The sequence below is a fragment of the Rhinatrema bivittatum genome, chromosome 9 (assembly GCF_901001135.1).
Source record: "Rhinatrema bivittatum chromosome 9, aRhiBiv1.1, whole genome shotgun sequence".
Taxonomy (NCBI): Eukaryota; Metazoa; Chordata; class Amphibia; order Gymnophiona; family Rhinatrematidae; genus Rhinatrema; species Rhinatrema bivittatum.
Window position 1 is genome coordinate 115,557,569 of NC_042623.1, and position 26,455 is coordinate 115,584,023.

The 26,455-nt window shown below is 41.6% G+C and overlaps 1 long non-coding RNA gene across 1 annotated transcript; it reads right to left on the reverse strand.

Annotated features, from left to right (window-relative positions):
* Positions 1 to 2,297: 2,297 nt before the first annotated feature.
* On the reverse strand, positions 2,298 to 8,278 carry LOC115098894. Its single transcript, XR_003858630.1, has 4 exons — positions 8,188 to 8,278; positions 7,895 to 8,013; positions 2,634 to 2,708; positions 2,298 to 2,439 (listed from the first exon to the last, which is right to left on the reverse strand). It is a non-coding gene; the product is annotated as an uncharacterized LOC115098894 (long non-coding RNA).
* Between the last annotated feature and the right edge of the window lie 18,177 nt (positions 8,279 to 26,455).

Sequence of the window (26,455 nt, forward strand, 5' to 3'; positions counted from 1 at the left end):
CCCTACCCATTTTTCAAAAGCTTGGCTCAAATTTCTATATCATTCCATTAATAAGGGACTCATTTTTAATGGGAAAATATTTTCCATGGTGTAAACAATTCATGGATAATGCTTATATTGATACATTTTTCAAACAATGCAATTTCAATAACATTTCATTCAAATCATAGACGCATACAAAGGAATTCATATCTGCAAAATGTGGTGGCAAATGACCATGGCGCCGGCCGTCCATTGCTCCTACCATGTGACAGGGGCCGACCAATGGCACCGGTAGCCCCTGTGACATAGTAAGGGCAAAGGCTATTGGCGCCATTTTGAATACCAGCAGCCAATAGCCCGAGTGCAGGAGATTGCTCCAGGACCCCCGCTGGACCACCAGGGACTTTTGGTAAGTCTTTGGGGGGGTCAGGAGGGTGGGGGTTTATACGTTAGTGATACGTTGTATTTGTGGGGGTTCGCCATATGTTTCGTGATCCCCACGAATACAACGAATATGGCATATACATTGTGGATTGCCAATACGTTGTAAACAAATGCACACCCCTACTTGGTAGTTCATCGCTTGCCAAGTAAAGATAGCCAGGTTAGTTTGGTTGTGCAGATCACTGTCCTAAAGTTAACTGGGTATAATCAGTGGCAGATTTACCTGGGTAACTTCCCACTTTCCATTCAGTATTACCTTCATTTAATTTATTTATTTTTATTGTTTAACCCAGCAACTTACTTCTTTGGGCTTCCAGTTCAATTGTAACTGGCCTCCACTGGGTTATGACACTATGGATCTTCACTCACAACAGCCTAGGGCAGGGGTCGGGAACCTTTTTGGCTGAGAGAGCCTGAACACCACATATTTTAAAATGTAATTCCGTGAGAGCCATACAAGACCTACCAAATTAATTTACGACAACCCCCTACTCTCCTGACGCCCCCCCCCCCCCCCCACAAGACCTGCCAAAAGTCCCTGGTGGTCCAGCGGGGGTCCAGGGCTCGCAGACAAATCTTTAATAAAAAGGTAAAAATCTAACAAAACCCCCCCACCCTCCTGACGCCCCCCAAGACCTGCCAAAAGTCCCTGGTGGTCCAGTGGGGGTCCAGGAGCGGTCTGAGAGTGATCTCCTGGACTTGGGCTGTCGGCTGCCAGTAGTCAAAATGGCGCCGACAGCCCTTTGCCCTCACTATGTCACTGGGGTCGACCAATGGCAGCGGTAGCCCCTGTGACATAGTGAGGGCAAAGGGCCGTTGACGCCATTTTGATTACTGGCAGCCGACGGCCCCCGCTGGCCCTCCAGGGACTTTTGGCAGGTCTTGGGGGGGTCAGGAGGGTGGGGGGTTGTAGTAAGTTAATTTTGGAGGTCTTGGGGGGCATCAGGAGGGTGGGGGGTTTTGTTAAGATTTTTACTTTTTTATTAAAGATTTGCCTGCGAGCCACATGTAGCCATCAAAAGAGCCACATCTGGCTCGCGAGCCATAGGTTCCCGACCCCTGGCCTAGGGGGACTTCCTTAGTTTTAATATCATTCACCTTCACCTAGTACAGTTATTGCAATTATAATTTTTTTTTTCCAGGAGCCATAAAACACAGCTACTTCTGGAACTTGGTATGTGTGCACCCTATATCTGGCCAGTAGGTGTCACCATTCAGCAATGACTCACTCTGGAGATGTGAATGCTATCTTTTTAGCATCCCCATCTCTAGCTGGCTTGAGGAGCAAAAGCCTTGTCAAGCAATCAAATCCAAATCTTTCATACAACTTTGTACAGCACTGCCGCTGAGTGTCCAATCCAACCCATGCATGGAATGTTTTTACTTGCAAAACTTTAAGTTTAATCGATCGCCTGATTTCATGTGCCTAATTTTAGAATTATTAAAAAAAAAATGTTTTAGGAATCCCCTCAAATAATTGAAGTCAATGTATAGGCCTCAGATAATCAGATTGCCTCTATTTTCTATTCATATTGTTTTCAGTTCATGTCTGGTCAATTTACTAGTGAAAATCAATAGTTTTAGAAACTCTCATACTGCAGAAAAAAGAATAGGATGCTCAAGAAGTGCTCTTTCTGTGAATGGTGTGTCAGTGTCTAATGTTTTCAGCTGATTGCCAGCAGCAAAAATGCCTGCAGAGATGTGTATTTCAATTGCATTAGGCATTAAGAGAGAACATATAAAACAGAATTTTAATGAGCACACTGAACAGATATTAGCTGGAAATCATCGAACAGACAAAGGTCTTCATTTTATATAGTAACTTTCAATTATAGTTCAATCATAGTGTTTTACAAAGAATTAAATAAAAATGTCAAAGGTTAAATCATATTCCAGAATGAGCCATACATTACAATAAAAGTTGCACAAAGTCATTTTCAGTACTCATCCTATTTTGAGGGAGTTAATGAGGCCTTCTTGTTGCTTTTCTTAAATTTTAATTAGGAAATATCACTGCAAAAAGGAAAGAGTATCACACATTACAGCATGAGGTTAATTGTAGCACAACTTTCATGGATTGATGTTTATAGGTTATTCAGGGATCCAAAGTATTGAATATAACAATCTCCTAATAAAGGGTTCACCACTTTTAAGAATGTTCAATGTTGCATACATTAAAAAAATAATTTTAAGGACAGGAGACCTACCTTTGGAACAAGAAAACTGTGAAGTGATGTTACTCCAAATCAAGGAATTTTGGCTGGCATCCTGATGTTGATAATCTGTTATGATAAATGATTCAAAATATCAGATACAAGAAATAGACTCACATATACAGTATGTTTATTTGCAAATCTTAATGAAAGATTGTTTTCAAAGCTGTAAAGAACTATAAAGTAAAAGGATGAAGAGCACACAAAAGAAGGTAATGGATTGAAGTATCTATCATGGATATCTCTGCTTGTGCACCCAACCATAGAAAAGGCCATTTTCAATGGCATTTATGCAGATTAAAAGCACTGTCTGTCTGAAAATTCCTCTTCCTCAATGTGGCTAAAAGTTCTCCATTGTTCCACTGTGTGTGTTTTCTAGTTACATTAAGATGAAGCATTCCCATGGGTGTGTTTTGGTAGATCAGTGGAAAATAACATGCATAGATTACATTTTCAACTCTAAGGGGAGAATTTTCAAAACATTACGCATGTAAATTAGCATATATGCAAGTAAGTAGCTTCTACTCACATATTCTGTATTTTATAAAGTATGAAAATACACGTGTATTTTCACTTTTGCATGAACATAAACATACATAAAAAAGGAGCAATCTGGGTACATTCTGGGATGGGGCCAACATTTTATTTTAGGACATGCACATAGATTTTCCAATTTACTCATGTAATTTTGTACCTGCTAATTATCTGACATAAGTGATATTAACATGTTTATTGTGTAGTACTGGCTGGGTGGGAGGTCTGTGTGAATTGAGGGGAGTTCAGGCTGAAGAACCAGGAGGGTCTCGATGAGCTGGAGAAGGACTGGATGAACTGGTGGACTAATTGGTAAAACTGGTAATATATTTGACGCATGCATTTTTTAAAATAACCAACTTAACATGCATAAGTCCTACTTTAATTTTATGCACAAAATGTATGCATGTATATTTTTAAAATAGCTAAGAAAAGTATGAGCATTTAATGTATTGATACACTCCTTTAATGCATTTTATGTATGTTGTAGGGTAGAGATACACATATTTTATAGAACACGCAAATATCATGTTGCGGTTAATAAAATACGAGCATAGATCTGATTACGGGCATATACGCGCATAGGGGTAGATTTTAAAAGAAGCGTGTGCATGTTAAAAAATCAGGGGTCAGCACACGCAAGGGGGTGCACAGTTATGCATCTTGCACGCGCCGAGCCACGCTGCCTTCCTCGGTTCCCTCCCAGGCTGAAATCGGATCGACCTGGAAGGGAAGCTCCCTTCCCCCTAACCTGACCTTCCCACCTCTTCCCCTAACCTTTCCTACCCCTAGCCCTAACCTCCCAAAAACTTTTAATTTACCTTTTGCACCTGCCTCTGGGCAGGTGCAAGTTGCGCGTGCCAGCCAACTGCCGGTACGCGATCCCAAGCACAGCAGCAAATGGCCGCTGTGCCTGGACCCTCTGACCCCGCCCCTGGCCCCACCCCTTTAGTAAATCCCCAGGACTTACACGCATCCAGGGACTTTATGCGCATCGCCGGGCCTTTTGAAAATAGGCCTGGCGCACGTAACCTTTTTAAAATCTGGCTCACATATTCTACTGCGCTATTTGAACGTTATCCTCATAGTACATTATTTTCAATGAAAAATGTACCCACAGAAAAACAGGTACAATTGTTCATGGGAACAATGCATCCGAACCAAGTTTCAAAGCAGAAGTTCTTGTATACTCTTACTTTCAAACTTGGAGCAAAGTCTATGGATAAAACTTAGAAGTATCGATGGCGTTTGTCCCAAAATACATTATTTGAAAATTGTCTCTTATAAGTATTACAGTCTGTTGACATCTGCAAAGAATGTAGAAAGATGAGGAGGTAAATGAAAAGAAGTCCTAATAATAGTTATTTATTTATATATTTGAAAACTTGTAACCCACCTTGTCTCCAATTCTAAGCAGATAAGCATTGCATCGATAAATAAAACACATAAAACATTACACGACATATGAAATATGCTGTCATTTTAAAATAACATGAAAACATCAATGTTCATTTGTTAAATTGTTTTGTGTTGTTTTACATCTGAAAATACAAAACAAATTAACAAAAATTGCTGCCATTTTAGCACATCAAAAATAAAATAGGTATTTTTGTCTATGCACATCACTAAAATCTAACCTACAATTTAAGTGTATTTTCAGAATCCAGTGATTAAATTGACACATTTGAGGTTATGAAGGAAAGTTTCTTCATTGCTTCATTTACAGTATATTTTTAACCTTCCCTACCATGTAAAAAGAGCTGTTAGGTAATCATAAGTTTGAATGTCACAATCCTGGTTGCTAGGCTACCTCCCCACCAGCAGAGGTCCTCACACAGCAATACTCGCTCCCATTCTAGCCACTTCCTTGATGTTCCCATGAATTATCAAGGCCAGCCCTATTTAGCTTAGCCTTTCCCTGCATTCGGTGCCTCTTCATAGAGTCACCTTGGTTCCTTGTGTTGGCCCACCTTGCTTTCCTTGTTACTGCATTCTTGCTTCTGTCTTCGCTAGTGGTATTCTTGGCATTCCAATCCTGCCCTGTGGCCTCTTTGGCCTTGCAGACTTGCCCTGCAGCCGCCTCGATCTTCTAGCACTGTGCTCTGGCCTCCTAAGTCTTCTTACCCTGCTTACAGCCTTAGAGCCTTCTAGGATCTCCTACCCTGCCTTCTAGCCTGCTTAGGCATTCTTATCTGTTTTTACTATGTTTTTTCTTAGGATACTTGCTCTACTTGTTTCATGTGTTTATGCTCCTTGCTCTGTTCATGTGGTCCAGTCCTAGTCTTGACCTGTCGAGTCCCAATCTTGTCCTGTCCTTGTTGTCCCAGGCCTTGTTTCCAGTTGTAGTCCTGTCTTCAGTCCTAGGCATTGTTTCCAGTATCTGCCCTTCCTTTCTCCAGTCGTTTCTGGCTCTAACCCTGCCTGCCTCCAAGATCTATCGTGTCTTTAGCTCCAGGCCATGCCACTACTACCTGCTGCATTTCAATTTCTTGGCCCACTCTCCTGTTACAGCTAAGTCCTGCTGGTCACCAGAACCTAAGGGCTCAACCCATTGGGAGGTGGCTGGTCCAGGCAGAAGATGAAGTCTGCTCTTGCCTCAGAGTCTGGTCTCTGCACTAGCCCTGCTCCTGCTGGGGCAAATCCCAGAACCAGCCTGCTTGACTGTGACAGAACCTGGTGCACTTTTTAGTTTTCTTAAATCTCAACCAATTATGATGCCAATTTATCCAATATTAGGCCATAGAGAAGGCTGTAGTGAATAATTGTTCAGGAAGGCCAGTATAGTGTATTTATAAAATGGAGCTCATAGCTGGAGCAAAGGATGCTGGGGTCTCAGAATAGCAATAATGAGCAGATAATAAGCCATTTGGAGTTGACTCAGCACTGAAGAATGAAGCATGAATGCATATAAATAGCATTGCAAATAAATATAAGCATGAATGCATATAAATGAAGCATTCCTATTTAGTTATTGCTGTATGTTTTATATTTTATGATGTTTCTGATGTCCGTACGTATTTTATGTTTTATGAATGTTTATAATGTTAACTGGCCAAATACAATACGGAGGTAGCAGGATCTAAAAAGTGCCAAATAAATAAATAAATAGATAAATGAATAACATAATTAACATTATTATAGGGGAAATTGTCATACATGCCCGCATAAGTCTGTGGATAGTTTTATCATTGGACTTTGCACCAGTTCTCAAAGGGAAAGCAAGACGTATGAACACACTTTCCATTTGAAAATTAACCTTGGAAAAAGTGCCTGAAGAGGTTTGAACATATTTTCTCTGCACGTTATTTTTCTTGGACAACTATAATGGTAACTTTCAAAGCGGTGCGCTGGCACACATGTGTACGTTGAATCCCACTAGTTTAATAGCCTCCTTTCTGCCCTGATAGCCCTGACCTTTAAAATCCCACTGATCTGCCTAGATTTTTTTGTTTTATACTTTACACATTATCCATAGCAGAAGTAAAGTTACGTAGCAGGGGACCCCGGTGTACGTAAGTACTTACACACAAATTTCATGTTTAAATCCTATAACGCCTTTTTGGGATCTTTTCATTTGTGCATGCAGCGGCATTTACGTGCATATACGAGTGGCTTTTAAAATCCACTTGGCATGTGCTGGCCCGATATATTTGTCCACACCCTAATTTCAGCATATCTGGCTTTTAAAATTCAGCTTTTAGTGTAGTTTTGAAAATGCAAAACTACGCACATTGTTGTCTTCTCCAGCCTAATCCACCCTCCAGAATATGTCTTCACAGTGTGGGTTAAAGTATATACTTTGTGGAACAATGTACATCATTATAGCCACATGGAGAGTAGGAGGTTTTCAAAAACCTTTCTACCAAGGTAAATTGGTATTCACTCATGTAAATGTTTTTTGAAAATTACCCCTATCAGTGGCCCTAAGGCCTCTAAGTCTAAAGCCCTATCCTGGTAAACATTGAGCCCCTCCTCTTCCTGAAAAATCATCCTCTGCAGCAACTCTCCTCCTCTCTTTCCTCGGCTAACAATAGGGATGTGAATCGTTTTTGAAAGGTAGCCGGCACCATTTTGCTACCTTTGCCCTCACTATGTCATATGGGCGACCGTCACCCGTATGACATAGTGAGGGCAAAGGTAGTGCCGGCGCCATTTTGAAGATTGGCAATACGGCCCGCGTGCAGGAGGTCGCTCCCGGACCCCCGCTGGACTTTTGGCAAGTCTTGTGGGGGTCAGGAGGCCCCCCAAGCTGGTCAAAAGTCCCTGGGGGTCCAGTGGGGGTCCGGGAGATCGCCTGCACTCGTGACGTCGGGAGCCAGGAACCAAAATGGCGCCGGCGCTACCTTTGCCCTGTCACATGATAAGGGCAAAGGGCCACCGGCGCCATTTCTCAACGCAGCCGTGGCCAGAGAGAGAGGGAGATCGCGTCGGGACCCACCCACTGGACCCCAGGTAATTTAAAACATTTTGGGGGGGTTCGGGAGGGTGGGGGATTTGTTTTAAAGGTTCGGGGTGGGTTTTAGGGTTTTTTTGGTGTGCCGGTTTTCCCGCCCTCCCCCGATTTATGATTTTTAATGATTTAAAAAAAATAAATAAATAAGACGATAAGATTTCCCTCCCCCCCCAGCCAAAATCGATCGTTAAGACGATCGATCACACGATTCACACCTCTAGCTAACAAAGTACAGGCCTACGCTTCAAGCCAGAATCAGCTGGCTCACCTCCGCGTTGAGGGGTGGGTGCAGACTGGTGTGTCCTGCGTGGAGGGGAGGAACTGGAGAAGAACATCCCTGAAAAATGCCAGATCTGCATTCCAGGCCATTCCCCCACAAACTGAGCCCTGAAAACAAGGAACAGAGACAAAGACACTTACAAAAGAGAGGCAAAAGAATGAGACGCAAAAGAAAGAATAACAGAAAAGAAAATAGAAACAGGTCTGATAGAGACAAAAAGTGAGAGAATAAAAAACTATAAATCATATTTAGTTAACTAAAGGATCATCTCTTGCACTCACATTTCTCTCATAGAGGCCTCTCTGTAAGACAAAAGCAACACAAAGACTGAATTCTTAAGAGAAAGAAGCACACTGAGAGACAGAAAATAATTTAAGAGATGGAGCTCCGAAGTTAAGGTTTACTTATCTGAATGAAATTCTGTATTTATGAGAACCAGTTCTTTGAATTGTGATTGCTGAAAAGCAAAAAAACAAAACAAAACAGAAATTCATAGTTAATGCTTGTTAATTCTTATATGGTACTGAATAAAACTGTTACGGTTGTTACTCAAAAGGAGAGTCTATTCCTTTAACTCATCCTTGCTTCCCGTTCAGTCCCTGGGAGAGAGTACTGAGTGGGTTGCAGACCCCTTTCCCCTATGGGAGACCCAGTTGAGAGGAAGGCATTGGACCAAGTAGCCTATGGGACACCATCGCAGGACCTGCCGCCATTGAAGACACGACTACGACTACAAATATTAATACCCTCGGCCACAACAGAGATCCTCCCGTGGGGTTGTGATTTAGATTCTTTGTTGAACTACTGCAATAAGTTTTGGATTTATACTTTTATTACTGTGTCGCCTTTTGTCTTGAATGAGGATCTTGATTGGGCTTCACTGCTGTGATTTGTCAGTGATGTTACTGAGTATGGGGTGACTGGCTGTTTCCGGATCCCATGTGAATGTTTAAATGCATGCCATTATACAATGTTTTCTGTGCAATTGTGTGAGCGAGAGCTACGTTGGAGGATGGTTCGTCTACCTGCACCACGGAGTTGTTATACACAGTTTTTGTTTTAGAAGAATATTCAAGTATCCCCTGATGAAGGATCTAAAGATTTGAAACGCGGTCATGTCAGGGTTTGATGACTATCTCTGTTCCGTGATAGTGCAAGGATATTCCCCAGTGGGGCAGTGCAAGTATTTATTAAAAATATATATATATATATTTTTGTTTGCTGGTAATCTGTTTTGTGTTTTTGAGGGCATTTTTACATATAAATGTATAAGGATAAAATATTTTTTTTTGATAGAGTTAAATAAAATATTGACTGTTTGAATTAATGGATTAGGAAGGTGGGAGTACTTAGATTAGGGGGGGTGGCTGAAAGGGAGGGTAAGGTTGGCAGGTAGCGTGCCCATGAGTAGCTTATTGGGTGGTTGATAATGAGTTGAATGCCATACAAAATAGGTACGTTTTTAGGCTGCGTTTAAATTCCTAGCTTTTTCTCTTCCAAAGAACTGTGGCCAGAGTTCCCCTTTTATAGTACGTATTTAGGAAAATTCACTATATGGCAATTATTTGCCTAGAGGAGGCCCAAAATCAATCCCAAGGTAACTATGTAGCTTTCATCATCTTTAGTTCAATTTACACAAGCCCATTGAAGGGAGCTAAACATAATGGGCCGGATTTTAAGAGGTACATGCGGGCATACATTTGTGCCTATGAAGGCCTCTGGCCACGCCCCTGCCCCAGACTGCCCCGCCCCACCCCTTTTTTCAAGCCCCGGGACATACTCGCATCCCGGGGCTTGCGTGCGTCACCGGGCCTATGCAAAATAGGCTCGGAGTGCGTAACCCCCCTGTGCGCGTAAATCCAGCTGGATTTACGTGTGTAGGGCTTTTAAAATCTGCCCCAATGGTTATAGGACTATGAAAATCCAAAATTAATTTAGGGTAAGGAAATCTTTGTAGGTTTTTATTATATTGTTAATATTGCTGTATATGAAAATATTATTTTATTTTACCCTCTATCATGTTTTTAATGCATGGCATGTTATCAAATTTTAATAAATAAATCTAATAAATTATATAGCTGATCTGTAGATAAGTGAGAGCTTGACAGTAGGGATATAGAGGGATAGATTTTAGTGACATAGAGATGTTGAAGGCTTAAGATCATTTTATACTGGTTTTTGGAAAGACACAAACAGGTTCTGATCCTTAAATAGCTGCCAAAGAAGTTCTGATTCTTTTAAAATTATTATTGAAAGATAATTGTGTTGAATGTAAACATAAAGAAATAAACGCGCGCCTTGCTTAGCTCATTGAGGAACAGGGCATCGTTTTAATCCTTATTTGCAACTATCATCCAGTACTACAGATTAAATTGAGTCTCTGAGCCTACAGGATTTGCACTCAACTGTATTCAATCAAATCTCTAAGAGCATAGCATTTATTCTCCCACAGAGTCTCTGAGAATAAAGGATTAATTCCCTATCAGTCTACAACAAGACTTCATGGCTCCCTCTGCTCCCTTCAAATGAAATTCACTGATAAATAGGCTGTAGAGCAATGAATACAAGGCTTGGACACACACACATCAAATCCATATTTATTCAAGTTGTGGGTCATGTTCTGGATCCCTGGAGAGTGGGAGGAATGTATTCAGAACGGATACAGTACAGTTCATCCAGCTTTATAATACACGATGATGCTCAGACTCAGACCTGCATAGCATCAAAGAAAGATTGAACTTAATAATAAATGGAGCTACCAGAAAGCTTATCCTAACTAGCAGCTAAAATATCGCAGGCTAAGGACAGCTTATTTTATAGCAGCACAGGAGGCTGATGAGGCGATAATGGGATCACTCACCTCCTTAGCCCCTCCAGGAATGCACATACAATCTTTTTTCACTCAATGCACAATCAAGCTGTGGAATCTGTTGCCATAGTCAAGGCGACTAGCATAGTGGAATTTAAAAGAAAAAAAATCCATAAAACATTAGCCAGTTAGATTAGGGAAAGCCATTGCTTGCGCTGGGTGTGAGTACCAAGAAATAGATCTACCTTTTGGGATCTTTGACCTGGACTGGCCAGATCAGAGCTCGATGAACCTTGGTCTGACCCAGCATAGTGTTTCTTATGTTCTTATAGATATATATTAGGATAGGAAAATAGCGCTTTCTGATTTTTTTTTATGAGGTCTGATCAAATTAGCTTTAGCTCTTTAAAAAAATGTGATTCACGTGCAAAATAATAAAATCAGAGCTACAGCAGCGTAAAATCAAACTGTCATAACGTATTGCTGCAAAATTGTTTTTCATTCATACTGAGTGACAGTACAGTATAACATACCCAGTCACGTTTACTGATTGTTTTATTGTTAAAATCACTGATTTGAGAAGTTCATCACAAATTCTATTATTTCAGAAAGGATTAGTGTGGGTAATAGCTGCATAGTGGATTAAGTGAAAGACCAGATATAAGTATGTAAGATCTATCAAATTAAACACTCATTTTATTGCATTGCTACCTTCACCACATGAGAATAAAAGTGAAGGAAATCCACTGGAAATCTCTAGTCATCTCAGAAGTCTGGTGAAAATAAATACAGATTTGTTTCTTAAAATTAAGTTGTGCTTTCACTCAGGAGCCAATCATTACATGGCAGTGTGCCTAGCTTCTCTTCCCCATCTCTTCTTTCTTCCACTTTTGGCCGGGTAAGCTTGTCAGCAGCAGAAAAATTCCACACCCCAGATCCCTGGGCTTGGAGCTGTTATGAGAAAGTGTGTGAGTGGAGTGGAGAGGAAGGGTAGCCTAACTGAAAAAAGGACTGCAGTGACAGGTCGGGGCCTCTTTCACCAGAATGCACTGTGGGGTAGATTTTATAAATTTACGCGCGCGCGTACTTTTGTTCGGGCACCAGGTGCGAACAAAAATACGCTGGATTTTATAAGATACGCACGTATCTTATAAAATCCGGGGTCGGCACGCGCAAGGGGGTGGACATTTCTGCAACCTGCGCGCGCCGAGTCCGGCGCGCGCTGCCTATTCCCTCCGAGGCCGCTCCGAAATTGGAGCGGCCTCGGAGGGAACTTTCCTTCTGTCTCCCCTCACATTCCCCTCCCTTCCCCTCCCTAACCCACCCCCCCAGCCCTATCTAAACCCCCCCTACCTTTGTTGGGGGGGTTTAGATAGCAGTCTGCCGAAAGCAGGTGTAAATCTGCGCGCGCCAGCGGGCTGCTGGTGCGCCATCACCCGACCCGGGGGCTGGTCCGGAGGCCTCGACCATGCCCCCCGGCCGGCACCACGCCCCTGGTCCCGCCCCGAACTGCCCCCCTGCTACCCAGACACCCCCCCCCGGATACGCCCCCTCCCGCCCCTTTTACGAAGCCCCGGGACTTACACGCGCCCCGGGGCTATGTGCGCGCCGGTGGCCTATGCAAAATAGGTGCCCCGGCGCGTGAATGCCCTGCACGCGTAAATACGGCCGGATTTACGCGCGCAGGGCTTTTAAAATCCGGCCCTGTGAGTTGCTGGTATCCAGACATTTCCAAACAGTTTGTTGCTGAGATTGCCCTGTTGGAACAACAGTGCCTCCTTTTCATGTTTACAGTTTATAGTTTTTCTAAACCGTCACATCAGCCGGAGCCTTCACAACGGTGTACAATTATATCTTAACATGGAAATACAATAAATTGATAAAAGAAAATAACAGCTAAAAATACTAAAAAGATGAAGCACAAAGAAAATAAATTAGCTGTTAAAAAGACATCATAATACTATTTCATTTTAAACAAAGAAGTTACCTTAAAATTCCTAAAATAGAAGCTAAAATAAATAAATAAACCTTCCAGTATTTGTTAGCATTAAAATATTAAACATGCCCATATGTTTCTAGTGCTCAAATTCAGTGTAAGCGAGTTTAAACAACCACGTTTTTAACTCTGCCTTAAATTTTTTCTTGTCTGCCTGCAATCTCAATGGGGTAGGTAATGAGTTCCATACTTTTGTTCCTGCTATTGAGATTATACATTCTCTTACTTGGCTGAGTTTAAAATAGTTGGTACTACTAGCAGTCCCTTATTAGCTGATCTCAAGTCTCTTTGAGGAACATGCAAACATATAGTTGTGTTCAGCCATTCAGTACGTTCTCCATAAATGATATTATGAATTAAACATGCAGTTTTGTATTGAATACGATGGGATATCAGAAGACAATGCAGTGAGATCAAAGTAGGTGTATGTGATCACATTTTCGTTGACCAGTTAAAATCCTTGTGGCCGCATTCTGCATTACTTGAAGCGGCCTAAGTGTGGAAGCTGGAATTCCTAAAAGCAATGAATTGCAGTAGTCTATATTTGCAAAAATCAAGATTTGTAAAACCGCTCTAAAATCATTTTGCTCTAAAAAAAGGCTTTAATTTTCTTAAAGTCAATAAATTGAAGTAGCCATCCTTTAATTTATTAGAAATGTATTTCTTCATAGAGGATACTATCTAATATGACTCCCAAATCTCTAGTAAAGCATGAAGGTGTAATCTTAATGTTATCAACTAATAACAGATCAGGTAATACATCATGGTTACATTTTCGCTCAAATAACATTATTTCTATCTTATCCATGCTTAAAATTAAAATTGTGTCTTCTGGGTTTCTCTTGTGATGGAGTCTCAGCACCATGCATTGATGTCATCCCATTCAATAAGAGCATTCAATTTACTCTAAACAGCACCCTCCTGTGGCAGAGACCTTCACCCCTGTCGTGGCTGAGGCTAGTGGTGTGCTAAAAGTTGCTGTGTTGTAAGACCTCTGAATGGAACCTCACTGGGTTAGCTATTCAATGCCCTCTTCCCTACTGGGTCTTCTGAACAGGAATGCGGTCCAGAACCCACTAGGGATGTGCAGACGGACGCCATACATTGCATTCGTGATTCGGATTCGTCGGGGAGCAGATACGTTGCATTCGGCCGTATGGCGCCCCGATGCGTTAATATGGCGATTTCTATTTGTGTGCCTGCTAAAATTCAAATTAACGACAACCCCCCACCCTCCTGACCCCCCCAAGACTTACCAAAACTCCCTGGTGGTCCAGCGGGGGGTCCGGGAGCTATCTACTGCACTCACACCTTCGGTGCCGGTTTCATCATGGCACCGATAGCCTTTGTCACAGGGGCTACCGGTGCCTTTGGTCAGCCTCTGTTACATGGCCATCGGCGCCATCTTGTGCTCCTACCATGTGACAGGGGCTGACCAATGGCACCGGTAGCCCCTGTGACATAGTATGGGCAAAGGCTATCGGTGCCATTTTGAATAGTGGCATCGGACGGCCGGAGTACAGGAGGTCGCTCCGAGACCCCCAGGGACTTTTTGCCAGCTTGGGGGGGGGGGCCTCCTGACCCCCACAACACTTGCCAAAAGTCCAGCGGGGGTCCGGGAGCGACCTCCTGCACGCCAGCAGTCTGATGCCAGTAATCAAAATGGCGCCGATTGCCTTTGCTCTCACTATGTCACAGGTACCGACGGTCGGCCTCTGTGACATAGTGAGGGCAAAGGCGATCTGCTGCCAGTATTCAAAATGGCGCCGATCGCTTTTGCCCTCACTATGTCACAGGGGCCGACCGTCGGTACCTGTGACATAGTGAGGGCAAAGGAGATCGGCGCCATTTTGAGTACTGGCATCGGACGTCCGGCGTGCAGGAGATCGCTCCCGGACCCCCACTGGACTTTTGGCAAGTCTTGTGGGGGTCAGGAGGCCCCCCCAAGCTGGCCAAAAGTCCCTGGGGGTCCAACAGGGGTCCCGGAGCGACCTCCTGCACTCCGGTTGTCCGATGCCACTACTCAAAATGGTGCTGAAAGCCTTTGACCATACTATGTCACAGGGGCTACCGGTGCCATTGGTCAGCCCCTGTCACATGGTAGGAGCACAAGATGGTGCCGATGGCCATGTGACAGGGGCTGACCAATGGTACCAGTAGCCCCTGTGACAAAGGCTATCGGCGCCATGATGACACCGGCACCGAGGGTGTGAGTGCAGGGGATGGTTCCCGGACCCCCCCGCTGGACCACCAGGGAGTTTTGGTAAGTCTTGGGGGGGTTCAGGAGGGTGGGGGGTTGTTTACATTTTTATTTAGGTGGCCGTATAATTCGGGGGAAGATTCGTGTATTCGTGGGGAATCGCGATACATTTTGCTTCCCCACGAATACTACGAATAGTGTAATATACGTTGCGGATCGCCAATACGGCGAAAACGAATGCACACCCCTAGAACCCACCCAGTGAAGTCTCTCAGGGGCAAGGAGGGTAAGCAGAGGGTAATTTAGGATAGCCGTCCTGAGGGAAGATGTTACCTGGAGTACTTTGGAAATAAACTATTGCTGATGAGCAAGTGTAACAAGTTTATTTTTACCAAAAAGAAAAGGATTAGAAGTAATCTTGTAGTAAACAATGCAACTATTCAAGTTCTTTATCATGTACTTTTGGAATAATACTTAAAAATGTTTTTTTTGTTAACCATAGACAATTAACATATTAATAATTCTATTCTCTGGTTTCCAAGAACTTTCTGCTGGATTCAACTCCAAGTCAGATAAGTATTACTTTTATTGTTTTGTGTGTTGGTCTTCACTTTACTCTATATTTAGCCTTCAGATCTGTATCATAAGAAGTTAAGTCTTTGTGAATACCTTTTCTCTTTTCCAGGCTCTTCTACAAACAAAGAGTCCCTCTTATGGTAAATGTCCACTTTTTTCTTTTGTGTTTTTCTGTTCACTTTCAGTGTTGTCTGCCAGTTTGTGTTACTTTCCTATTGAGCTCAATTAGATTCTGCTAGCTTACCAGTCTGAACAGGTATAACAATACAAAGGGCAATTTAAAGTACTACTCCCTATATTGCTGTATCAACATATAACAAAAATAGAGAGACATTAACATCAATATAATATTTTATTAATATAGAAAAAAAAACCCTTCTATAACCCTACATAGACAAATTAAAACTAAGCTAGCACATTCATCCACATACAACACAATAAAAACATTGCATGAAGTTTGAAAAATTAATACATAAATGTTTCTTTCATATCGGTATAATTATACATTCGATTCTGTAAGTACAAATATGCAAAAATCACACATATGATAATTCAACACTATTTATAAATTTAGAATCCATCTGTAACAGGTCCTATTAGTTTTAATTTGTCTATGTAGGGTTATAGAAGGCAGCTTACTAGTCTGGCCAGACCTAAGGTATGATTTTTTTTTTATAGGTGTATGCACATACTTATCTGGGATCCAAGCTCAGCTCATTGTGATGCAATCTCTGATGCAATGGTCTCTGGCACAGCAACTGTTTCCTCCAAGCAATGGGTCCTGAGGTTGCGGGTGTCTAGTCTTCCTCCATCGGTATCCACCTCTAGAGAGATACCATTACCTACTACATAACTATACCAACTCAAAAACAAAGACTACCTCCCTGGCACGGAGTTATCTTCCACAAGCAAAAAGTGTTTCTGCTGTGGGTCTCCGGTGGCTTGGTGAAACTGTTTTATCTAGCTAAAGAAAATAATTGATAATCAGAAAATCCCTGTCTTTAATTATAAGGGAAAAGCTGTTACCTTTCACACAAAAAAGAAATCCCACTTCTCTAATTAGAACAGGCAAAAAGAATTATCACAATTCTATTCAATTGCTTCTACTATTAACTATTCTATCCCTCATTTTCTTTACCCTCAGGGCACAGGAGTCTCTCTGGGATATGGAATCAAAACTTCTTTTTTTTCTCTCTCTCTTTCAAATCTCCCAAGGACTCAGAAACTCACTAACAGCAGTGTTACTGGTTTCTGCAGCTGTTCTCCTTGGGTGCAAGCTTGTTCCACCACAAATGCTTTTGGGGTTTGTCAGAGCTGACAACCAGCACTTCTACCTCCTACCTTCTGCTCAGTTCTCCCAGAGCAAATCTTTCCTTCATTGATGTCATCATAAAATAGTGCAACTTTTAAAAATTTTTACTTTTTCTGTAACTGCCACTCTCAGCCTTCCTGCACTGTCCCAAAACACGGTTCCAGGTGCTAGTTACCTCACTTTTTAGTGCTCCTACACTAGGCAAATTACTGACAAAAGCCACAAGGCTAGCCCCCATGCTTTTGAGCTGAACAATACACATACAGGGTACCTGCAGGAAACCTGGACTAGATTCATCCTTAGACTGGATTCACAGTGCAAGGGCTCTCCCTAGCCACATAAACATATCAAACCAGCCTTGCATAAATAATGGGGCTATCACTTGCTACCCCAACCCTTAATCTAATCCAAATATTTATTTTAAACTATTTGTTCCGTGGGCTACCTGGACTTGCTAATCCAAATTCATTTTTCTCTTTCGGACCCTCTCTCATAAAGCAGAGCAGCAGAGCTAACCCAGCATCCCTTGCTGCTGTCCCTGCTATGCTCTGTGCTCTGATGTACTTTTATCACTCCCAAGAGAGGGGGTGTGCATCCCATCGCTGAGGGACTGTGGTAACTTATCACTGCTGCAGGAGCTTGGTAAGTGCTCTCTGCTGCTTGTATCCCCCCCCTCCCCGCCCACACACACCTTTATTTTAATCTGTCTTAGTTATGTTTACTTTGATTTATTTTATTTTACTTTTATGCTTTCCTCTGTGGTGCTGATATAATCTGGTCCCTTTAAGAGTCCAGGCTGTGGTGTCATCATTTCTGGGTTGTTAAAGTGAAACTAAACCAGCAGCTGCATTTGATCTTCTGTAATTAGGGGCAGAAGCAGCCCTTCTCTCCTGCCTCAAACAGCTGATACACCAGGGAGAGACAGCGCCCAAAGAAAAGAACAGCATGCTGTCTCTGCCAAGCCCCACTCCTGCAGCAGCCTAGGTAATTGTATTTCATTATTTTAACCTGTTCACATTACAATCTGTGCTGATCGCAGCTTTACTGATGTCCTTGGTGCAAGAAGAAGGCATCACTGTAGAATGGTAAGGGGAGCAAATTGGGACCCATCCAAGGGGGCTAGTGTTCAGGGAATTTACTGGCTGACTGATTCTCAGACACATTCAGTACTGGGCATCTTTGGTGGCTCAATGGGGCAGCAGGAAAGAGAGGAATTTGTGGCAGAAATGATCTCAGCATGGAAGTGCTAAAAGGCTGGGGATGGAGGTCATATAGCTTGTGCTGTATGTTAGCCCTTTTCTGACTGCTGGTTCTATCCTGCCAGCTCACCAATTCCCCATTCCCTTTCACTAGGGAAAAAGCATGAGATGAGTCTGTGGGCTTTCCGAGGATTAGGGTTCTTGCAACTGCTCCCTCCCCTAATTATTACAATGATGTGTTCCACCACCAGCTCTCAGTGTTCTGCTCATCTTTCAAGTAAAATGTCTCATTGTCATAGTTCTGTCAACTTCCGACATGGTCTCAGATACTGTAGGGGACCTTCTCTAGCACATATGAAGTAGAGTACCCTGGGATACCAGGCTTACTCCCCATCATGTGAGAGAACAGTGGCACAGAATCACTTTCTGGAAAATTGTTCCGGCATACTGCCTCAGCAGGCTTTCAGTTTCCATGTGATACATCCTAGCTAGACTCCAGCTGCAGCACTTTACCCCTTGTAGAGCATTTTATGCAACATGAACAATGTTGGCCCAGAGTGGAGAAAGAGCTAACAACTATGGTGTCTGGTTCACGTTACTGAGGGTCAACACAGCAGATCTTCACAGCCTGTAATCAGGGATGGTGACAAGGACAGTGATGCTAAGTTGACACAGGCTTTATCAATAATGAATGCACTTAATGATGCAGACACTATACTTATCTCTGATGGATTAAACAGTAATGCAGTGGTGAATGCAAACTTGGCCCAGGCAGGGTGGCTATATCATGGCAGAGATAAAACAAAAAGTGCAACCCACTCACAAAAACAATATAGGTTTCACTGGTCAAATTGTTACATTTCTAATATAACCACATATGCAATAGTCCACATATATTATTTGTAGGACCCACACTCAATGAGTTTGTCTATCAATCAAATTCATATTTAGGGTTATTGGTCCATTTAATTTATTAATTCTTAATTGTTGGCTTATTTTTTAAATTTTTTTGTTATTTTTTGAGAATTTTTTAGTTTTCATAAAAGCTGACGAACTGAAGCTAACAAACTGAAATATTTATCCCAACACGGGTATATCATTGCAAAAGAGTCAATGGAGCAATAAACATCTGCGATACGTTAGAAACAAGCCCATACTCATCACAAACTGGATATAGCAATATATATTCTTCAAATGACGTACTCCATGTCTTGCAGACACATCAGTTCTACACCATTCCATCAGCATCACTTGCTTCCATGGCTAAATGAACATATTTTATTTTTCCCGTGGTCTGCATTCAGAGCCGCCGTTGTTTGAAGAGTGTTCTCCTCTGAAGCAGGACCGGGTGGTCCGAAACACAATCGTGTCTGGACTTTTGCTCCAATGATACAGATGAGTATTGTTCCACGGATTGGTCTATGATAATTTCCAACAGGATTTATATTGCTATATCCAGTTTGTGATGAGTATGGGATTGTTTCTAAAGTATCGCAGATGTTTATTGCTCCATTGACTCTTTGCAATAATATACCTGTGTTGGGATAAATATTTTAGTTTATCTTCAGTTTGTCAGCTTTTATGAAAACTAAAAAATTCTCAAAAAATAACAAAAAATTTAAAAAATAAGCCAACGATTAAGAATTAATAAATTAAATGGACCAATAACCCTAAATATGAGTTTGATTGATAGACAAACTCATTGAGTGTGGGTCCTACAAATAAAATATGTGGGCTATTGCATATGTGGTTATATTAGAAATGAAACAATTTGACCAGTGAAACCTATATTGTTTTTGTGAGTGGGTTGCACTTTTTGTGGGTTTCTGGAATACATTGGATATTTTTTTGTGATAGAGATAAACAAACACATAAGGATCAGAACAAACCATAAAAAATCTGAGTTGTGTTCAACTGGGTTTGATAATATCTCCAATTCTGACAGTTCATAAGATGAATACAGTTCAAGGTTACAGTCTAGGTCTAGATCAGAACCTGCCAGGGAAATGCCTGCATTAGCTTGTATGATAAAACTTTTGGAAAGTATACCTAGAACTTTCAGAAAGAAAATTGTGAAATGCAAATATCTTGATATTTATTTATTTATTTATTTAACTCTTTACTATACTGACATTCATGATCTCGATCATATCAGATCGGTTTACAAGGAACAAGGGGAAGTAACATCGCTAGGAACATTAACGAGAACAGTTAACCAAATAGCAGATGGATAGACAAAGTTACAATAAAACAGGGTATTTTTGTAGGGTATTTTGATATTTGTAAACTGTTAGACCAGCGGTTCCCATGCTACTGTCCATGAGCTAAATCTGGCCAGCAGAGTTCCTTTTTGTAGTCTGACAAGCTTTGTATTCATTTGGCTGGATCTGGCCCTTGGAAGAAGATATATATTTTTTTAATGCGGCAGTGGCAGAATGGCTGGCAGTGTTTCTCAGGACCTGCAAGTGGGAGAAGAAATGACTGGACTCATGCTGGTGACAAGCACTGCTGGTGGAGAGGCCAGACCCCACCAGTAGGAGTATCTCTGGCAGATAGACCAGGACGCACCAGCTTAAAGGAGATGGGTGAATGAGTGAGGGAAAGGAAGGGAGTGGAGTGAATGAGTGGGGTAGTTGAACTTGAGAGTAAAGTGAAAGGGTAAGAGGGGTAAGAAAGGGGAGGTAAGAAAATGAAGAGAATGAGAGGAAAGGGAAAGGAAGGAGGAGAGAGGAGAGAGGCAAGAGGTGAGGTGAGTGAATGACAAAAGTGAGTGAAGAGAAGGGGATGAAGGAAGTGAGTAAGAGCTGAGGGAAGGAAGATTGACCACATCTTCTCCACAAATTCTGAGGGGGGTTCCATCCCTCTTGCAAACTCATTGGCCCTCTCATTGGTTTAAGTTCCAATGTAGCCCTCATTCCAGAAAGTTTCGGGTCCCCTATATTAAAAAATCAGTGCAAAAGAAAAAGTGGCACAAAGAACTAAAAAGAGGGTGAGGAAGTAGAAAGGACAACAGTGCACCATGAAATATAGACAATTGAATACAAGAATTTTTATTTTATTTTATGTATTTCAAAAAAATTATATTCCACACATTCCATAGATCAAAGTGGATTACAATTAAAACATACATAAATAAGAAAAACAATCAATAAAATATAAATCATGTCACAAAAATTAAAAAATTTGAGATTGTAATCAAGCTTACCAATGATTCTATGAAAAGTGAAGTACTGCCAGAATCCTGTTGTGATGAAATAGCATTATTTTTTTAAAAATAAAGTAGATAACCTTATTGAGATGCTAGTTCACATTCCTAAACAGTCAATTAATATGCTCAAACGAGATATCCTACCTTGGTCGAAATTCGACAGTGCCACTTTGATGGAAATTGATAGTCTGATACAGAAATTAAATCCAGCTAGCCATCCATTAGACCAGCGGTTCTCAACCTATGGGTCGCGACCCCGGCGGGGGTCGAACGCCCAAAACGCAGGGGTCGCGCGCTCCCGGTCTCTCCCGCTGCCGTTGCCGCCGGGCTGTCAGCACGTTCAAGCCCAGCGGGAACGGCAGCGGCGCTAGAAGAAGCTCTGCACCCGCGGCTGGGCCTTTTCTTCTTCCTGCGCCTGCCCCTCCCGTGACCCGGAACAGGAAGTGAATCGTGGTGCGCGGGAAGGAGAGAGAGCCACGCGAAAAAGTAGCAGCGGCGGCTGCAGCATCGGCCCCCGAGCAGTTGAAGCAGCCGGTAATGGAGAAAGGAGAGAGCAGCACGAGCCTCCCGCGGCCGATGGGATTCTTCTTTCTTGGCCAGCGAGGCTGCTGCAGCTCCCATTTGTGCTCGGGGGAGAAGAGGAAGTGAGTGAGAGAAAGAGAGAGAAGCAGCCAGCCAGCCTGTGTGTGATTGACTGGTCAGAGAGCTGATGTGTGTGTGTATGTGAGAGACAATGAAAGTGATTGCTCAGGGAGATGACTGATGTGTATGTGAGAGTGTGAGACATTAGTCAGGGAGGTGACTGATGTGTGTGTGAGAGTGTGAGACATTAGTCAGGGAGGTGACTGATGTGTGTGTGTGAGAGAGAGAAAAAGCATGGAAGGGAGAAGTCTGGGTATGTGAGAAAGCATGGGCGTAAGAAGCCTGGTGTTGTGGGGGTGAAAGAAAGCATGGGAGTGAGAAACCAGGGTGAGTGTGCATGCATGAGAGAGAGAGACTGCTTGGTAAGGTGATGGTGTGTGTGAGAGAAAAAGACTGGTGTGTGTGTGTGTGTGTGTGTGAATGTGAGAGAATGTGATTCAGGGAATGAGAAGCCTGTGCACGTGGAGAGTGAGCATGGAAACGAGAGAGACTGGTGTGTGTGTGTAACAGAGAGAAAGTGATTATGGGAATGAGAAGCCTGTGCATGTGGAGAGAACAAGCATGGGAGTGAGAGACTGGTGAGTGAGTGAGTGTGTGTGTGTGAGAGAGAGAGAGAGACAGAGAAAGTGATTATGAGAGTGAGAAGCCCATATATGTAAGTAGAACACGGGAGTGGGAAGCCTGTGTGTGTGTGTGTGTGTGTATGGCATGAGAGAAACTGTTCAGGAAGGTGACTGGTGTGTGTGTGTGTGAGAAAGTGATTATGAGAGTGAGAAGCCCGTATATGTAAGTAGAACACGGGAGTGGGAAGCCTGTGTGTGTGTGTGTGTGTGTGTGTGTGTGTGTGTATGGCATGAGAGAAACTGTTCAGGAAGGTGACTGGTGTGTGTGTGCCAAAGACTGTTTGGGAGATGATTGGTGTGTGAGAGACAGAAACTGGTCATGGGGGCATGACTGGTATGGTGTGTGTGTGTGAGAGACATGGGCACTAAGGAAGAGGACCATAAGTATAGAGCTTAGCTTCTACTGCTGCTTCTGGTGAGTGCCACGGCCTGCAGGGAAGGGGAGTAGGAGAGCTGCTGGAGGGGGTAAGTAAAGATGGATTTTTAAGTTTATTTTTCTTGACTGCCATTTTAATTGTGTGATGTCTGCTTTTTTGAAATATTTTATTGGTGTTTGGAGAATGTTTAATAGTTTTTATGCGTTTTTAATTGTTGGATGTTCATAGCTGTTTTGAAACATTTATTCTGCTTATTAGTATAGTTTTACAATTATTTCTGTGTGGGGATCTATAGCTGCTTGCTAGTTCTGTTTTCCTAATAAGAGGTGTATTGGTTTTTAGGACCTGATTTAATATTTGTAGTGTTGCCTTTTCATAGATAGGGTTGCTCCTGTTTGAGTGTATTCCATAATACAGGTGTAACTGTGTGCGGATTAGTTTATGTGCATTACTACAGATCCTGGGAGTATGTTAGGTCGGTTCTGTGTCTGTTACCGAGATGAGATATTTTGCTAGCATGTAAGCGTTTGTATCGGTCTTATTTGTTGTGTTTTCTCAGAGGACATGCATTGGTGGTAAACTGCTGTCTTTTCATAAGTAGGGCTATTGAGCCTGGAAATAGAAGGAGTTTGAGTTGCTGTTACTGAGATGTCACTAGAACCAGAATATCTTTTTTGTAGGGTGAGTTGTATGGGGAATGTCATAATTCTGCTTTACATCCATTATTGTGGGTCAGGGGGGTTCCTGTGGATACAAACTGTACTTTTACATCTAGCCCCGTGACGATCATGGGTCAGTGTGCCATGCATGTGAGAACCTATGGTGAGTTGAGTTACATTCACATTATAAATGTCATAATTAAATGATAAGTGTGCACTAAAATCCAACCCCATCCATAACCCCGCCCCCATATGACCAAAGCCCCGCCCTCACCCCACCCTCACGGGGCGAGGGCGGGGCGAGGGGTCACCGCAACATGAGGAACTGTATTGCGGGGTCACGGCATTAGAAAGGTTGAGAACCACTGCATTAGACACAATTAATACAATTACTCTTAAGCAATGTGCTGAGATAATCAATCCTTTTTTGGTAGCCATGGTTAATTATTCCCTTAATGAAGGATATATACCAGTTATGTTAAAAAATGCAATTGTGAAGCCAATTCTCAAGAAGCCAGACTTAGACCCAACAAATTAAAAAAATTACAGACCAATTTCAAATTTACCATTGTTAGCCAAATTGATTGAAAAAGTGGTTAATAAACAGTTAAGTGAGTATTTAGAGAATAATGAGTTTTATATTCATCCCAACATGGCTTTCGTAAATTATATAGTATTGAGACCCTGCTACTTTCCCTGTCAGATACAGTCCTTAGGGGGTTTGACAGAGGTCAAAACTTCCTCCTAGTTTTGTTAGATCTTTCATCTGCTTTTGATACGGTGGATCACAATATCCTTTTTAATAGATTATAAGATATTGGATTAACTGATATTACACTAAAATGGTTTAAATCATTTTTAGAGAATAAAACTTTTACTGTAAAGATCAAAGATAAAATCTCTGAAAAGATAAAATTATTGACAGGAGTCCCACAGGGTTCTGCCTTATCGGCTACCCTTTTTAATATGTATTTACTCCCATTGTGTCATTTGCTTTCAGGTTTGAGTTTAACATATTTTATTTATGCTGATGATATTCAGCTTCTATTTCCAATCAAAAGCAATATAGAAGATACCTTCAAGTTAGTTGACATGTACTTAAAAATTATTGGTTACCTACTTGCTCAAATAAAACTGATTTTAAATTTAGATAAGTTGGTTTTTATGATTTTAGACAGGTAAAATGTTAATTTAGAGAAGAATATGATCACCCTTGACAACAAAGCATGTTTTAAGCTAGTGGACGTAGCAAGAAACTTAGGGCTCTTTTTAGATTACGAATTCAATTTTAAAGCACATATATCAAAAAAAGTAAAAGAAGGATTTTGAAAATTAAGGATGCTTAAACATTTGAAACCCTTACTTTCATTTGACAACTTTAGATATGTCCTTCAGGTCATGTTATTCATGGGAATTGATTATTGTAACTCTACCATGCTAAGACTCCCAAAAACCACCATACGTCCTCTGCAAGTACTTCAAAACATGGCAGCTAGGTTCCTGACCAATACAAGAAAGAAGGATCATATCACCCCAGTTCTAAAGAACCTGTATTGGCTACCAGTCGAATATCGAATAAAGTACAAATTATTATGTATTATTCATAAGATCATATATGGTGAAAGGACGGACTGGCTGAACTCAACCATAAAATTACATATTCTGCAGCGAGACCTAAGATCTGCCAACAAAGGCCTCCTTTCAAATCCCACGGTAAGATCGGCATACCTCAGCGAGGTAAGAGATCGTGCTATTTCAGTGGTGGGTCCAAAACTTTGGAACAGTCTCCTGCCTGATCTAAGATTACAACAGAATTTAAAGAGGTTCAAAAAAGACTTGACAATGTGGTGTTTCCATCAAGCATAAGGCCCTAATTCCCAAGAGGATAGCTGAGAGTCATGTCAAGTACTAACATTGATTAATTTAATCTTAATGCTTTAATATTTATGTTTTTAGATTATTAGTACATTCGTATTTTTAGTTTTTAGTTTTAATAATTGTAGTTTTATGAATATCAAATTGAGTTTATATTGGATTTTATTGTACTTCTTCTTTTTCTTTTTATGTGAACTGTAGAGATAGAAACTTGCTTTCTGTGCCACGATATATAAAACAGCAAAAATAAATAAATAAATAAAATAAATAAATAAAAATAAAATAACATAATAAGAAATTAAGGTCTGGATTCACTAATGCCGCAAGGTGTATTCAGTGCAAAATAGGCAGCGAAAAGGCTCCTTATCTTTTTGCTGTCAGCGCCGTCTTCGTAGAGTCAGCCCCAATGATGCCCCGATTCCTCTTCCGGGGCCGACTCCGCCCCGATGTTGCTAGCGCAGGCCTGCGCTAAGCTTTCTAGCCATCTAGCCAAGATTGCTCCATAAATTAACTCAATAAAATAATGTCTTCTGTCCATATAAAAAGGCCAAAAATCAAAAAATAACTAACTCATTTGACTTGCTGATAATGAATAGTATGATGTTAAAACAAAACCCAATCATGCCCAGTTCTAGAGGATTGCTCCAATTCAATAGTGCAGTAAAATTACATTTTCTGCCCTGATAAAATACCATGGATGAATAATCTATCACAAATATTTGTCCTGCTAATAGTGTACAGTATAAAGTTACAGCAAAACCTAACTCATGCATTTTGACTGCATTTAATAAAAAAAAAGAAGGTGTTAGCTACCTTTAAATAGTGACTTCACCAAGGGCACTCTTGAATAAAAAGGTTTTAAGTGTTTTCTTAAAGAAAGCTTTCTCTGTTATGTGTAAGTTTTTAGGTAGCAAATTCCAGAGTGCTGGACCAGAAATAGAAAAACACATTTGCAGGCAGCAACTAAATATACTGCTCTGTAGGATGGAACTTTTAAGAGATTTTTTCCGGAAGACCGTATTGGACGTGCAGGAAATATATACGTAAAATTAAACTAATTCAGGGAGAAAAAT